The sequence below is a fragment of the Phalangium opilio genome, unplaced genomic scaffold (assembly GCF_054372755.1).
Source record: "Phalangium opilio isolate 3A_F unplaced genomic scaffold, DU_Popi_V2 ptg000082l_1, whole genome shotgun sequence".
In the NCBI taxonomy this organism is placed as follows: Eukaryota; Metazoa; Arthropoda; class Arachnida; order Opiliones; family Phalangiidae; genus Phalangium; species Phalangium opilio.
Window position 1 is genome coordinate 16,211,567 of NW_028324189.1, and position 13,260 is coordinate 16,224,826.

The 13,260-nt window shown below is 38.3% G+C and overlaps 32 pseudogenes; all 32 read right to left on the reverse strand.

The window, feature by feature from the left end:
- Positions 1 to 166: 166 nt before the first annotated feature.
- On the reverse strand, positions 167 to 285 carry LOC149652783 (5S ribosomal RNA; annotated as a pseudogene).
- A 361-nt stretch (positions 286 to 646) lies between these two features.
- LOC149652784 (5S ribosomal RNA) lies at positions 647 to 765 on the reverse strand (annotated as a pseudogene).
- Positions 766 to 1,127: 362 nt separating this feature from the next.
- On the reverse strand, positions 1,128 to 1,246 carry LOC149652785 (5S ribosomal RNA; annotated as a pseudogene).
- A 361-nt stretch (positions 1,247 to 1,607) lies between these two features.
- On the reverse strand, positions 1,608 to 1,726 carry LOC149652786 (5S ribosomal RNA; annotated as a pseudogene).
- Positions 1,727 to 2,087: 361 nt separating this feature from the next.
- LOC149652787 (5S ribosomal RNA) lies at positions 2,088 to 2,206 on the reverse strand (annotated as a pseudogene).
- A 361-nt stretch (positions 2,207 to 2,567) lies between these two features.
- Positions 2,568 to 2,686, reverse strand: LOC149652788 (5S ribosomal RNA; annotated as a pseudogene).
- A 361-nt stretch (positions 2,687 to 3,047) lies between these two features.
- Positions 3,048 to 3,166, reverse strand: LOC149652789 (5S ribosomal RNA; annotated as a pseudogene).
- Positions 3,167 to 3,528: 362 nt separating this feature from the next.
- Positions 3,529 to 3,647, reverse strand: LOC149652790 (5S ribosomal RNA; annotated as a pseudogene).
- A 362-nt stretch (positions 3,648 to 4,009) lies between these two features.
- Positions 4,010 to 4,128, reverse strand: LOC149652791 (5S ribosomal RNA; annotated as a pseudogene).
- Positions 4,129 to 4,490: 362 nt separating this feature from the next.
- LOC149652792 (5S ribosomal RNA) lies at positions 4,491 to 4,609 on the reverse strand (annotated as a pseudogene).
- A 361-nt stretch (positions 4,610 to 4,970) lies between these two features.
- Positions 4,971 to 5,089, reverse strand: LOC149652793 (5S ribosomal RNA; annotated as a pseudogene).
- Positions 5,090 to 5,212: 123 nt separating this feature from the next.
- On the reverse strand, positions 5,213 to 5,331 carry LOC149652794 (5S ribosomal RNA; annotated as a pseudogene).
- A 361-nt stretch (positions 5,332 to 5,692) lies between these two features.
- LOC149652795 (5S ribosomal RNA) lies at positions 5,693 to 5,811 on the reverse strand (annotated as a pseudogene).
- Positions 5,812 to 5,933: 122 nt separating this feature from the next.
- LOC149652796 (5S ribosomal RNA) lies at positions 5,934 to 6,036 on the reverse strand (annotated as a pseudogene).
- A 137-nt stretch (positions 6,037 to 6,173) lies between these two features.
- LOC149652797 (5S ribosomal RNA) lies at positions 6,174 to 6,292 on the reverse strand (annotated as a pseudogene).
- A 362-nt stretch (positions 6,293 to 6,654) lies between these two features.
- LOC149652798 (5S ribosomal RNA) lies at positions 6,655 to 6,773 on the reverse strand (annotated as a pseudogene).
- A 361-nt stretch (positions 6,774 to 7,134) lies between these two features.
- On the reverse strand, positions 7,135 to 7,253 carry LOC149652799 (5S ribosomal RNA; annotated as a pseudogene).
- A 123-nt stretch (positions 7,254 to 7,376) lies between these two features.
- On the reverse strand, positions 7,377 to 7,495 carry LOC149652800 (5S ribosomal RNA; annotated as a pseudogene).
- Positions 7,496 to 7,856: 361 nt separating this feature from the next.
- On the reverse strand, positions 7,857 to 7,975 carry LOC149652801 (5S ribosomal RNA; annotated as a pseudogene).
- Positions 7,976 to 8,097: 122 nt separating this feature from the next.
- On the reverse strand, positions 8,098 to 8,200 carry LOC149652802 (5S ribosomal RNA; annotated as a pseudogene).
- A 137-nt stretch (positions 8,201 to 8,337) lies between these two features.
- On the reverse strand, positions 8,338 to 8,456 carry LOC149652803 (5S ribosomal RNA; annotated as a pseudogene).
- Positions 8,457 to 8,818: 362 nt separating this feature from the next.
- On the reverse strand, positions 8,819 to 8,937 carry LOC149652804 (5S ribosomal RNA; annotated as a pseudogene).
- Positions 8,938 to 9,298: 361 nt separating this feature from the next.
- Positions 9,299 to 9,417, reverse strand: LOC149652805 (5S ribosomal RNA; annotated as a pseudogene).
- A 123-nt stretch (positions 9,418 to 9,540) lies between these two features.
- LOC149652806 (5S ribosomal RNA) lies at positions 9,541 to 9,659 on the reverse strand (annotated as a pseudogene).
- Positions 9,660 to 10,020: 361 nt separating this feature from the next.
- On the reverse strand, positions 10,021 to 10,139 carry LOC149652807 (5S ribosomal RNA; annotated as a pseudogene).
- A 122-nt stretch (positions 10,140 to 10,261) lies between these two features.
- Positions 10,262 to 10,364, reverse strand: LOC149652808 (5S ribosomal RNA; annotated as a pseudogene).
- A 137-nt stretch (positions 10,365 to 10,501) lies between these two features.
- On the reverse strand, positions 10,502 to 10,620 carry LOC149652809 (5S ribosomal RNA; annotated as a pseudogene).
- A 361-nt stretch (positions 10,621 to 10,981) lies between these two features.
- Positions 10,982 to 11,100, reverse strand: LOC149652810 (5S ribosomal RNA; annotated as a pseudogene).
- Positions 11,101 to 11,462: 362 nt separating this feature from the next.
- LOC149652811 (5S ribosomal RNA) lies at positions 11,463 to 11,581 on the reverse strand (annotated as a pseudogene).
- Positions 11,582 to 11,942: 361 nt separating this feature from the next.
- On the reverse strand, positions 11,943 to 12,061 carry LOC149652812 (5S ribosomal RNA; annotated as a pseudogene).
- A 123-nt stretch (positions 12,062 to 12,184) lies between these two features.
- Positions 12,185 to 12,303, reverse strand: LOC149652813 (5S ribosomal RNA; annotated as a pseudogene).
- A 361-nt stretch (positions 12,304 to 12,664) lies between these two features.
- LOC149652814 (5S ribosomal RNA) lies at positions 12,665 to 12,783 on the reverse strand (annotated as a pseudogene).
- Positions 12,784 to 13,260: the final 477 nt, after the last annotated feature.

Here is a 13,260-nt window from a genome sequence, read left to right on the forward strand (position 1 = left end):
GGTGTTTTCAGCGTGATATGGCCGTTGCCGAGAGTGCTAGTTAATAATTCGAATTTAAATTAAGTGAGACAAATTAACCTTCATCATTTTAAAACAATAACAAAAAGAAAACATGTTTGCTTTTTTCTTATCAATTAAAATTTAAAAGAGGAAAAAAAAGTGAAAAAGCCAACGGCACGCAGTGTTCCTAAGTGGTCTCCCTCCCAAGTAGTGACTGCGCTCGACGCTGCTTAACTTCGGTTATCGGACGAGAACCGGTGTATTCAGCGTGAAATGGCCGTTGCCGAGAGTGCTAGTTAATAATTTGAATTTAATTAACCTTCATCTTTATAAAACAATAACAAAAAGAAGATATGTTTGCTTTTTTCATATCTGGTGGAATTTAAAAGAGGAAACAAAAGTGAAAAAAGAAACGGCACGCAGTATTCCCAAGTACTGTATGCGCTCGACGCTGCTTAACTTCGGTGATCGGACGTGAACCAGTGTTTTCTGCGTGATATGGCCGTTGTCGAGAGTGCTAGTTAAAAATTCGAATTTAAATTAAGTGAGACAAATTAACCTTCATCATTTTAAAACAATAACAAAAAGAAAACATGTTTGCTTTTTCCTATCTATTAAAACTTAAATGGGGAAAAAAAAGTGAAAAAGCCAACGGCACGCAGTGTTCCTAAGTGGTCTCCCTCCCAAGTAGTGACTGCGCTCGACACTGCTTAACTTCGGTTATCGGACGAGAACCGGTGTATTCAGCGTGATATGGCCGTTGCCGAGAGTGCTAGTTAATAATTTGAATTTAATTAACCTTCATCTTTATAAAACAATAACAAAAAGAAGATATGTTTGCTTTTTTCATATCTGGTGGAATTTAAAAGAGTAAACAAAAGTGAAAAAACAAACGGCACGCAGTATTCCCAAGTACTGTATGCGCTCGACGCTGCTTAACTTCGGTGATCGGACGTGAACCGGTCTTTTCAGCGTGATATGGCCGTTGCCGAGAGTGCTAGTTGATAATTCGAATTTAAATTAAGTGAGACAAATTAACCTTCATCATTTTAAAACAATATCAAAAAGAAAACATGTTTGCTTTTTTCATATCTATTAAAATTTAAAAGAGGAAAAAAAAGTGAAAAAGCCAACGGCACGCAGTGTTCCTAAGTGGTCTCCCTCCCAAGTAGTGACTGCGCTCGACGCTGCTTAACTTCGGTTATCGGACGAGAACCGGTGAATTCAGCGTGATATGGCCGTTGCCGAGAGTGCTAGTTAATAATTTGAATTTAATTAACCTTCATCTTTATAAAACAATAACAAAAAGAAGATATGTTTGCTTTTTTCATATCTGGTGGAATTTGAAAGAGGAAACAAAAGTGAAAAAGCAAACGGCACGCAGTATTCCCAAGTACTGACTGCGCTCGACGCTGCCAACGTCGGCGATCGGACGAGAACCGGTGTTTTCAGCGTGATATGGCCGTTGCCGAGAGTGCTAGTTAATAATTCGAATTTAAATTAAGTGAGACAAATTAACCTTCATCATTTTAAAACAATAACAAAAAGAAAACATGTTTGCTTTTTTCTTATCAATTAAAATTTAAAAGAGGAAAAAAAAGTGAAAAAGCCAACGGCACGCAGTGTTCCTAAGTGGTCTCCCTCCCAAGTAGTGACTGCGCTCGACGCTGCTTAACTTCGGTTATCGGACGAGAACCGGTGTATTCAGCGTGAAATGGCCGTTGCCGAGAGTGCTAGTTAATAATTTGAATTTAATTAACCTTCATCTTTATAAAACAATAACAAAAAGAAGATATGTTTGCTTTTTTCATATCTGGTGGAATTTAAAAGAGGAAACAAAAGTGAAAAAAGAAACGGCACGCAGTATTCCCAAGTACTGTATGCGCTCGACGCTGCTTAACTTCGGTGATCGGACGTGAACCAGTGTTTTCTGCGTGATATGGCCGTTGTCGAGAGTGCTAGTTAAAAATTCGAATTTAAATTAAGTGAGACAAATTAACCTTCATCATTTTAAAACAATAACAAAAAGAAAACATGTTTGCTTTTTCCTATCTATTAAAACTTAAATGGGGAAAAAAAAGTGAAAAAGCCAACGGCACGCAGTGTTCCTAAGTGGTCTCCCTCCCAAGTAGTGACTGCGCTCGACGCTGCTTAACTTCGGTTATCGGACGAGAACCGGTGTATTCAGCGTGATATGGCCGTTGCCGAGAGTGCTAGTTAATAATTTGAATTTAATTAACTTTCATCATTATAAAACAATAACAAAAAGAAGATATGTTTGCTTTTTTCATATCTGGTGGAATTTGAAAGAGGAAACAAAAGTGAAAAAGCAAACGGCACGCAGTATTCCCAAGTACGGACTGCGCTCGACGCTGCTAACGTCGGCGATTGGACGAGAACCGGTGTTTTCAGCGTGATATGGCCGTTGCCGAGAGTGCTAGTTAATAATTCGAATTTAAATTAAGTGAGACAAATTAACCTTCATCATTTTAAAACAATAACAAAAAGAAAACATGTTTGCTTTTTTCATATCTATTAAAATTTAAAAGAGGAAAAAAAAGTGAAAAAGCCAACGGCACGCAGTGTTCCTAAGTGGTCTCCCTCCCAAGTAGTGACTGCGCTTGACGCTGCTTAACTTCGGTTATCGGACGAGAACCGGTGAATTCAGCGTGATATGGCCGTTGCCGAGAGTGCTAGTTAATAATTTGAATTTAAATAACCTTCATCTTTATAAAACAATAACAAAAAGAAGATATGTTTGCTTTTTTCATATCTGGTGGAATTTGAAAGAGGAAACAAAAGTGAAAAAGCAAACGGCACGCAGTATTCCCAAGTACTGACTGCGCTCGACGCTACTAACGTCGGCGATCGGACGAGAACCGGTGTTTTCAGCGTGATATGGCCGTTGCCGAGAGTGCTAGTTAATAATTCGAATTTAAATTAAGTGAGACAAATTAACCTTCATCATTTTAAAACAATAACAAAAAGAAAACATGTTTGCTTTTTTCTTATCTATTAAAATTTAAAAGAGGAAAAAAAAGTGAAAAAGCCAACGGCACGCAGTGTTCCTAAGTGGTCTCCCTCCCAAGTAGTGACTGCGCTCGACGCTGCTTAACTTCGGTTATCGGACGAGAACCGGTGAATTCAGCGTGATATGGCCGTTACCGAGAGTGCTAGTTAATAATTTGAATTTAATTAACCTTCATCTTTATAAAACAATAACAAAAAGAAGATACGTTTGCTTTTTTCATATCTGGTGGAATTTAAAAGAGGAAACAAAAGTGAAAAAACAAACGGCACGCAGTATTCCCAAGTTCTGTATGCGCTCGACGCTGCTTAACTTCGGTGATCGGACGTGAACCGGTGTTTTCTGCGTGATATGGCCGTTGTCGAGAGTGCTAGTTAATAATTCGAATTTAAATTAAGTGAGACAAATTAACCTTCATCATTTTAAAACAATAACAAAAAGAAAACATGTTTGCTTTTTTCATATCTATTAAAATTTAAATGGGGAAGAAAAAGTGAAAAAGCCAACGGCACGCAGTGTTCCTAAGTGGTCTCCCTCCCAAGTAGTGACTGCGCTCGACGCTGCTTAACTTCGGTTATCGGACGAGAACCGGTGTATTCAGCGTGATATGGCCGTTGCCGAGAGTGCTAGTTAATAATTTGAATTTAATTAACCTTCATCTTTATAAAACAATAAGAAAAAGAAGATATGTTTGCTTTTTTCATATCTGGTGGAATTTAAAAGAGTAAACAAAAGTGAAAAAACAAACGGCACGCAGTATTCCCAAGTACTGTATGCGCTCGACGCTGCTTAACTTCGGTGATCGGACGTGAACCGGTCTTTTCAGCGTGATATGGCCGTTGCCGAGAGTGCTAGTTAATAATTCGAATTTAAATTAAGTGAGACAAATTAACCTTCATCATTTTAAAACAATAACAAAAAGAAAACATGTTTGCTTTTTTCATATCTATTAAAATTTAAAAGAGGAAAAAAAAGTGAAAAAGCCAACGGCACGCAGTGTTCCTAAGTGGTCTCCCTCCCAAGTAGTGACTGCGCTCGACGCTGCTTAACTTCGGTTATCGGACGAGAACCGGTGTATTCAGCGTGATATGGCCGTTGCCGAGAGTGCTAGTTAATAATTTGAATTTAATTAACCTTCATCTTTATAAAACAATAACAAAAAGAAGATACGTTTGCTTTTTTCATATCTGGTGGAATTTAAAAGAGGAAACAAAAGTGAAAAAACAAACGGCACGCAGTATTCCCAAGTTCTGTATGCGCTCGACGCTGCTTAACTTCGGTGATCGGACGTGAACCGGTGTTTTCTGCGTGATATGGCCGTTGTCGAGAGTGCTAGTTAATAATTCGAATTTAAATTAAGTGAGACAAATTAACCTTCATCATTTTAAAACAATAACAAAAAGAAAACATGTTTGCTTTTTTCATATCTATTAAAATTTAAATGGGGAAGAAAAAGTGAAAAACCCAACGGCACGCAGTGTTCCTAAGTGGTCTCCCTCCCAAGTAGTGACTGCGCTCGACGCTGCTTAACTTCGGTTATCGGACGAGAACCGGTGTATTCAGCGTGATATGGCCGTTGCCGAGAGTGCTAGTTAATAATTTGAATTTAATTAACTTTCATCATTATAAAACAATAACAAAAAAAAGATATGTTTGCTTTTTTCATATCTGGTGGAATTTGAAAGAGGAAACAAAAGTGAAAAAGCAAACGGCACGCAGTATTCCCAAGTACTGACTGCGCTCGACGCTGCTAACGTCGGCGATCGGACGAGAACCGGTGTTCTCAGCGTGATATGGCCGTTGCCGAGAGTGCTAGATAATAATTCGAATTTAAATTAAGTGAGACAAATTAACCTTCATCTTTTTCAAACAATAACAAAAAGAAAATATGTTTGCTTTTTTCAATTCTATTGGAATTTAAAAGAGGAAAAAAAAGTGAAAAAGCTAACGGCACGCAGTGTTCCTAAGTGGTCGCCCTCCCAAGTACTGACTGCGCTCGACGCTGCTTAACTTTGGTTATCGGACGAGAACCGGTGTTTTCAGCGTGATATGGCCGTTGCCGACAGTGCTAGTTAATAATTTGAATTTAATTAACCTTCATCTTTATAAAACAATAACAAAAAAGAAGATATGTTTGCTTTTTTCATATCTGGTGGAATTTGAAAGAGGAAACAAAAGTGAAAAAACAAACGGCACGCAGTGTTCCTAAGTGGTCGCCCTCCCAAGTACTGACTGCGCTCGACGCTGCTTAACTTTGGTTATCGGACGAGAACCGGTGAATTCAGCGTGATATGGCCGTTGCCGAGACTGCTAGTTAATAATTTGAATTTAATTAACCTTCATCTTTATAAAACAATAACAAAAAGAAGATATGTTTGCTTTTTTCATATCTGGTGGAATTTAAAAGAGGAAACAAAAGTGAAAAAACAAACGGCACGCAGTATTCCCAAGTACTGTATGCGCTCGACGCTGCATAACTTCGGTGATCGGAAGTGAACCGGTGTTTTCATCGTGATATGGCCGTTGCCGAGAGTGCTAGTTAATAATTCGAATTTAAATTAAGTGAGACAAATTAACCTTCATCATTTTAAAACAATAACAAAAAGAAAACATGTTTGCTTTTTTCATATCTATTAAAATTTAAAAGAGGAAAAAAAGTGAAAAAGCCAACGGCACGCAGTGTTCCTAAGTGGTCTCCCTCGCAAGTAGTGACTGCGCTCGACGCTGCTTAACTTCGGTTATCGGACGAGAAACGGTGTATTCAGCGTGATATGGCCGTTGCCGTGAGTGCTAGTTAATAAATTGAATTTAATTAACTTTCTTCATTATAAAACAATAACAAAAAGAAGATATGTTTGCTTTTTTCATATCTGGTGGAATTTGAAAGAGGAAACAAAAGTGAAAAAGCAAACGGCACGCAGTATTCCCAAGTACTGTATGCGCTCGACGCTGCTTAACTTCGGTGATCGGACGTGAACCGGTGTTTTCAGCGTGATATGGCCGTTGCCGAGAGTGCTAGTTAATAATTCGAATTTAAATTAAGTGAGACAAATTAACCTTCATCATTTTAAAACAATAACAAAAAGAAAACATGTTTGCTTTTTTCTTATCTATTAAAATTTAAAAGAGGAAAAAAAAGTGAAAAAGCCAACGGCACGCAGTGTTCCTAAGTGGTCTCCCTCCCAAGTAGTGACTGCGCTCGACGCTGCTTAACTTCGGTTATCGGACGAGAACCGGTGAATTCAGCGTGATATGGCCGTTGCCGAGAGTGCTAGTTAATAATTTGAATTTAATTAACCTTCATCTTTATAAAACAATAACAAAAAGAAGATACGTTTGCTTTTTTCATATCTGGTGGAATTTAAAAGAGGAAACAAAAGTGAAAAAACAAACGGCACGCAGTATTCCCAAGTTCTGTATGCGCTCGACGCTGCTTAACTTCGGTGATCGGACGTGAACCGGTGTTTTCTGCGTGATATGGCCGTTGTCGAGAGTGCTAGTTAATAATTCGAATTTAAATTAAGTGAGACAAATTAACCTTCATCATTTTAAAACAATAACAAAAAGAAAACATGTTTGCTTTTTTCATATCTATTAAAATTTAAATGGGGAAGAAAAAGTGAAAAAGCCAACGGCACGCAGTGTTCCTAAGTGGTCTCCCTCCCAAGTAGTGACTGCGCTCGACGCTGCTTAACTTCGGTTATCGGACGAGAACCGGTGTATTCAGCGTGATATGGCCGTTGCCGAGAGTGCTAGTTAATAATTTGAATTTAATTAACTTTCATCATTATAAAACAATAACAAAAAAAAGATATGTTTGCTTTTTTCATATCTGGTGGAATTTGAAAGAGGAAACAAAAGTGAAAAAGCAAACGGCACGCAGTATTCCCAAGTACTGACTGCGCTCGACGCTGCTAACGTCGGCGATCGGACGAGAACCGGTGTTCTCAGCGTGATATGGCCGTTGCCGAGAGTGCTAGATAATAATTCGAATTTAAATTAAGTGAGACAAATTAACCTTCATCTTTTTCAAACAATAACAAAAAGAAAATATGTTTGCTTTTTTCAATTCTATTGGAATTTAAAAGAGGAAAAAAAAGTGAAAAAGCTAACGGCACGCAGTGTTCCTAAGTGGTCGCCCTCCCAAGTACTGACTGCGCTCGACGCTGCTTAACTTTGGTTATCGGACGAGAACCGGTGTTTTCAGCGTGATATGGCCGTTGCCGACAGTGCTAGTTAATAATTTGAATTTAATTAACCTTCATCTTTATAAAACAATAACAAAAAAGAAGATATGTTTGCTTTTTTCATATCTGGTGGAATTTGAAAGAGGAAACAAAAGTGAAAAAACAAACGGCACGCAGTGTTCCTAAGTGGTCGCCCTCCCAAGTACTGACTGCGCTCGACGCTGCTTAACTTTGGTTATCGGACGAGAACCGGTGAATTCAGCGTGATATGGCCGTTGCCGAGACTGCTAGTTAATAATTTGAATTTAATTAACCTTCATCTTTATAAAACAATAACAAAAAGAAGATATGTTTGCTTTTTTCATATCTGGTGGAATTTAAAAGAGGAAACAAAAGTGAAAAAACAAACGGCACGCAGTATTCCCAAGTACTGTATGCGCTCGACGCTGCATAACTTCGGTGATCGGAAGTGAACCGGTGTTTTCATCGTGATATGGCCGTTGCCGAGAGTGCTAGTTAATAATTCGAATTTAAATTAAGTGAGACAAATTAACCTTCATCATTTTAAAACAATAACAAAAAGAAAACATGTTTGCTTTTTTCATATCTATTAAAATTTAAAAGAGGAAAAAAAGTGAAAAAGCCAACGGCACGCAGTGTTCCTAAGTGGTCTCCCTCGCAAGTAGTGACTGCGCTCGACGCTGCTTAACTTCGGTTATCGGACGAGAAACGGTGTATTCAGCGTGATATGGCCGTTGCCGTGAGTGCTAGTTAATAAATTGAATTTAATTAACTTTCTTCATTATAAAACAATAACAAAAAGAAGATATGTTTGCTTTTTTCATATCTGGTGGAATTTGAAAGAGGAAACAAAAGTGAAAAAGCAAACGGCACGCAGTATTCCCAAGTACTGTATGCGCTCGACGCTGCTTAACTTCGGTGATCGGACGTGAACCGGTGTTTTCAGCGTGATATGGCCGTTGCCGAGAGTGCTAGTTAATAATTCGAATTTAAATTAAGTGAGACAAATTAACCTTCATCATTTTAAAACAATAACAAAAAGAAAACATGTTTGCTTTTTTCTTATCTATTAAAATTTAAAAGAGGAAAAAAAAGTGAAAAAGCCAACGGCACGCAGTGTTCCTAAGTGGTCTCCCTCCCAAGTAGTGACTGCGCTCGACGCTGCTTAACTTCGGTTATCGGACGAGAACCGGTGAATTCAGCGTGATATGGCCGTTGCCGAGAGTGCTAGTTAATAATTTGAATTTAATTAACCTTCATCTTTATAAAACAATAACAAAAAGAAGATACGTTTGCTTTTTTCATATCTGGTGGAATTTAAAAGAGGAAACAAAAGTGAAAAAACAAACGGCACGCAGTATTCCCAAGTTCTGTATGCGCTCGACGCTGCTTAACTTCGGTGATCGGACGTGAACCGGTGTTTTCTGCGTGATATGGCCGTTGTCGAGAGTGCTAGTTAATAATTCGAATTTAAATTAAGTGAGACAAATTAACCTTCATCATTTTAAAACAATAACAAAAAGAAAACATGTTTGCTTTTTTCATATCTATTAAAATTTAAATGGGGAAGAAAAAGTGAAAAAGCCAACGGCACGCAGTGTTCCTAAGTGGTCTCCCTCCCAAGTAGTGACTGCGCTCGACGCTGCTTAACTTCGGTTATCGGACGAGAACCGGTGTATTCAGCGTGATATGGCCGTTGCCGAGAGTGCTAGTTAATAATTTGAATTTAATTAACTTTCATCATTATAAAACAATAACAAAAAAAAGATATGTTTGCTTTTTTCATATCTGGTGGAATTTGAAAGAGGAAACAAAAGTGAAAAAGCAAACGGCACGCAGTATTCCCAAGTACTGACTGCGCTCGACGCTGCTAACGTCGGCGATCGGACGAGAACCGGTGTTCTCAGCGTGATATGGCCGTTGCCGAGAGTGCTAGATAATAATTCGAATTTAAATTAAGTGAGACAAATTAACCTTCATCTTTTTCAAACAATAACAAAAAGAAAATATGTTTGCTTTTTTCAATTCTATTGGAATTTAAAAGAGGAAAAAAAAGTGAAAAAGCTAACGGCACGCAGTGTTCCTAAGTGGTCGCCCTCCCAAGTACTGACTGCGCTCGACGCTGCTTAACTTTGGTTATCGGACGAGAACCGGTGTTTTCAGCGTGATATGGCCGTTGCCGACAGTGCTAGTTAATAATTTGAATTTAATTAACCTTCATCTTTATAAAACAATAACAAAAAAGAAGATATGTTTGCTTTTTTCATATCTGGTGGAATTTGAAAGAGGAAACAAAAGTGAAAAAACAAACGGCACGCAGTGTTCCTAAGTGGTCGCCCTCCCAAGTACTGACTGCGCTCGACGCTGCTTAACTTTGGTTATCGGACGAGAACCGGTGAATTCAGCGTGATATGGCCGTTGCCGAGACTGCTAGTTAATAATTTGAATTTAATTAACCTTCATCTTTATAAAACAATAACAAAAAGAAGATATGTTTGCTTTTTTCATATCTGGTGGAATTTAAAAGAGGAAACAAAAGTGAAAAAACAAACGGCACGCAGTATTCCCAAGTACTGTATGCGCTCGACGCTGCATAACTTCGGTGATCGGAAGTGAACCGGTGTTTTCATCGTGATATGGCCGTTGCCGAGAGTGCTAGTTAATAATTCGAATTTAAATTAAGTGAGACAAATTAACCTTCATCATTTTAAAACAATAACAAAAAGAAAACATGTTTGCTTTTTTCATATCTATTAAAATTTAAAAGAGGAAAAAAAGTGAAAAAGCCAACGGCACGCAGTGTTCCTAAGTGGTCTCCCTCGCAAGTAGTGACTGCGCTCGACGCTGCTTAACTTCGGTTATCGGACGAGAAACGGTGTATTCAGCGTGATATGGCCGTTGCCGTGAGTGCTAGTTAATAAATTGAATTTAATTAACTTTCTTCATTATAAAACAATAACAAAAAGAAGATATGTTTGCTTTTTTCATATCTGGTGGAATTTGAAAGAGGAAACAAAAGTGAAAAAGCAAACGGCACGCAGTATTCCCAAGTACTGTATGCGCTCGACGCTGCTTAACTTCGGTGATCGGACGTGAACCGGTGTTTTCAGCGTGATATGGCCGTTGCCGAGAGTGCTAGTTAATAATTCGAATTTAAATTAAGTGAGACAAATTAACCTTCATCATTTTAAAACAATAACAAAAAGAAAACATGTTTGCTTTTTTCATATCTATTAAAATTTAAAAGAGGAAAAAAAAGTGAAAAAGCCAACGGCACGCAGTGTTCCTAAGTGGTCTCCCTCCCAAGTAGTGACTGCGCTTGACGCTGCTTAACTTCGGTTATCGGACGAGAACCGGTGAATTCAGCGTGATATGGCCGTTGCCGAGAGTGCTAGTTAATAATTTGAATTTAAATAACCTTCATCTTTATAAAACAATAACAAAAAGAAGATATGTTTGCTTTTTTCATATCTGGTGGAATTTGAAAGAGGAAACAAAAGTGAAAAAGCAAACGGCACGCAGTATTCCCAAGTACTGACTGCGCTCGACGCTACTAACGTCGGCGATCGGACGAGAACCGGTGTTTTCAGCGTGATATGGCCGTTGCCGAGAGTGCTAGTTAATAATTCGAATTTAAATTAAGTGAGACAAATTAACCTTCATCATTTTAAAACAATAACAAAAAGAAAACATGTTTGCTTTTTTCTTATCTATTAAAATTTAAAAGAGGAAAAAAATGTGAAAAAGCCAACGGCACGCAGTGTTCCTAAGTGGTCTCCCTCCCAAGTAGTGACTGCGCTCGACGCTGCTTAACTTCGGTTATCGGACGAGAACCGGTGAATTCAGCGTGATATGGCCGTTGCCGAGAGTGCTAGTTAATAATTTGAATTTAATTAACCTTCATCTTTATAAAACAATAACAAAAAGAAGATACGTTTGCTTTTTTCATATCTGGTGGAATTTAAAAGAGGAAACAAAAGTGAAAAAACAAACGGCACGCAGTATTCCCAAGTTCTGTATGCGCTCGACGCTGCTTAACTTCGGTGATCGGACGTGAACCGGTGTTTTCTGCGTGATATGGCCGTTGTCGAGAGTGCTAGTTAATAATTCGAATTTAAATTAAGTGAGACAAATTAACCTTCATCATTTTAAAACAATAACAAAAAGAAAACATGTTTGCTTTTTTCATATCTATTAAAATTTAAATGGGGAAGAAAAAGTGAAAAAGCCAACGGCACGCAGTGTTCCTAAGTGGTCTCCCTCCCAAGTAGTGACTGCGCTCGACGCTGCTTAACTTCGGTTATCGGACGAGAACCGGTGTATTCAGCGTGATATGGCCGTTGCCGAGAGTGCTAGTTAATAATTTGAATTTAATTAACTTTCATCATTATAAAACAATAACAAAAAAAAGATATGTTTGCTTTTTTCATATCTGGTGGAATTTGAAAGAGGAAACAAAAGTGAAAAAGCAAACGGCACGCAGTATTCCCAAGTACTGACTGCGCTCGACGCTGCTAACGTCGGCGATCGGACGAGAACCGGTGTTCTCAGCGTGATATGGCCGTTGCCGAGAGTGCTAGATAATAATTCGAATTTAAATTAAGTGAGACAAATTAACCTTCATCTTTTTCAAACAATAACAAAAAGAAAATATGTTTGCTTTTTTCAATTCTATTGGAATTTAAAAGAGGAAAAAAAAGTGAAAAAGCTAACGGCACGCAGTGTTCCTAAGTGGTCGCCCTCCCAAGTACTGACTGCGCACGACGCTGCTTAACTTTGGTTATCGGACGAGAACCGGTGTTTTCAGCGTGATATGGCCGTTGCCGACAGTGCTAGTTAATAATTTGAATTTAATTAACCTTCATCTTTATAAAACAATAACAAAAAAGAAGATAAGTTTGCTTTTTTCATATCTGGTGGAATTTGAAAGAGGAAACAAAAGTGAAAAAACAAACGGCACGCAGTGTTCCTAAGTGGTCGCCCTCCCAAGTACTGACTGCGCTCGACGCTGCTTAACTTTGGTTATCGGACGAGAACCGGTGAATTCAGCGTGATATGGCCGTTGCCGAGACTGCTAGTTAATAATTTGAATTTAATTAACCTTCATCTTTATAAAACAATAACAAAAAGAAGATATGTTTGCTTTTTTCATATCTGGTGGAATTTAAAAGAGGAAACAAAAGTGAAAAAACAAACGGCACGCAGTATTCCCAAGTACTGTATGCGCTCGACGCTGCATAACTTCGGTGATCGGAAGTGAACCGGTGTTTTCATCGTGATATGGCCGTTGCCGAGAGTGCTAGTTAATAATTCGAATTTAAATTAAGTGAGACAAATTAACCTTCATCATTTTAAAACAATAACAAAAAGAAAACATGTTTGCTTTTTTCATATCTATTAAAATTTAAAAGAGGAAAAAAAGTGAAAAAGCCAACGGCACGCAGTGTTCCTAAGTGGTCTCCCTCGCAAGTAGTGACTGCGCTCGACGCTGCTTAACTTCGGTTATCGGACGAGAAACGGTGTATTCAGCGTGATATGGCCGTTGCCGTGAGTGCTAGTTAATAAATTGAATTTAATTAACTTTCTTCATTATAAAACAATAACAAAAAGAAGATATGTTTGCTTTTTTCATATCTGGTGGAATTTGAAAGAGGAAACAAAAGTGAAAAAGCAAACGGCACGCAGTATTCCCAAGTACTGTATGCGCTCGACGCTGCATAACTTTGGTTATCGGACGAGAACCGGTGAATTCAGCGTGATATGGCCGTTGCCGAGACTGCTAGTTAATAATTTGAATTTAATTAACCTTCATCTTTATAAAACAATAACAAAAAGAAGATATGTTTGCTTTTTTCATATCTGGTGGAATTTAAAAGAGGAAACAAAAGTGAAAAAACAAACGGCACGCAGTATTCCCAAGTACTGTATGCGCTCGACGCTGCATAACTTCGGTGATCGGAAGTGAACCGGTGTTTTCATCGTGATATGGCCGTTGCCGAGAGTGCTAGTTAATAATTCGAATTT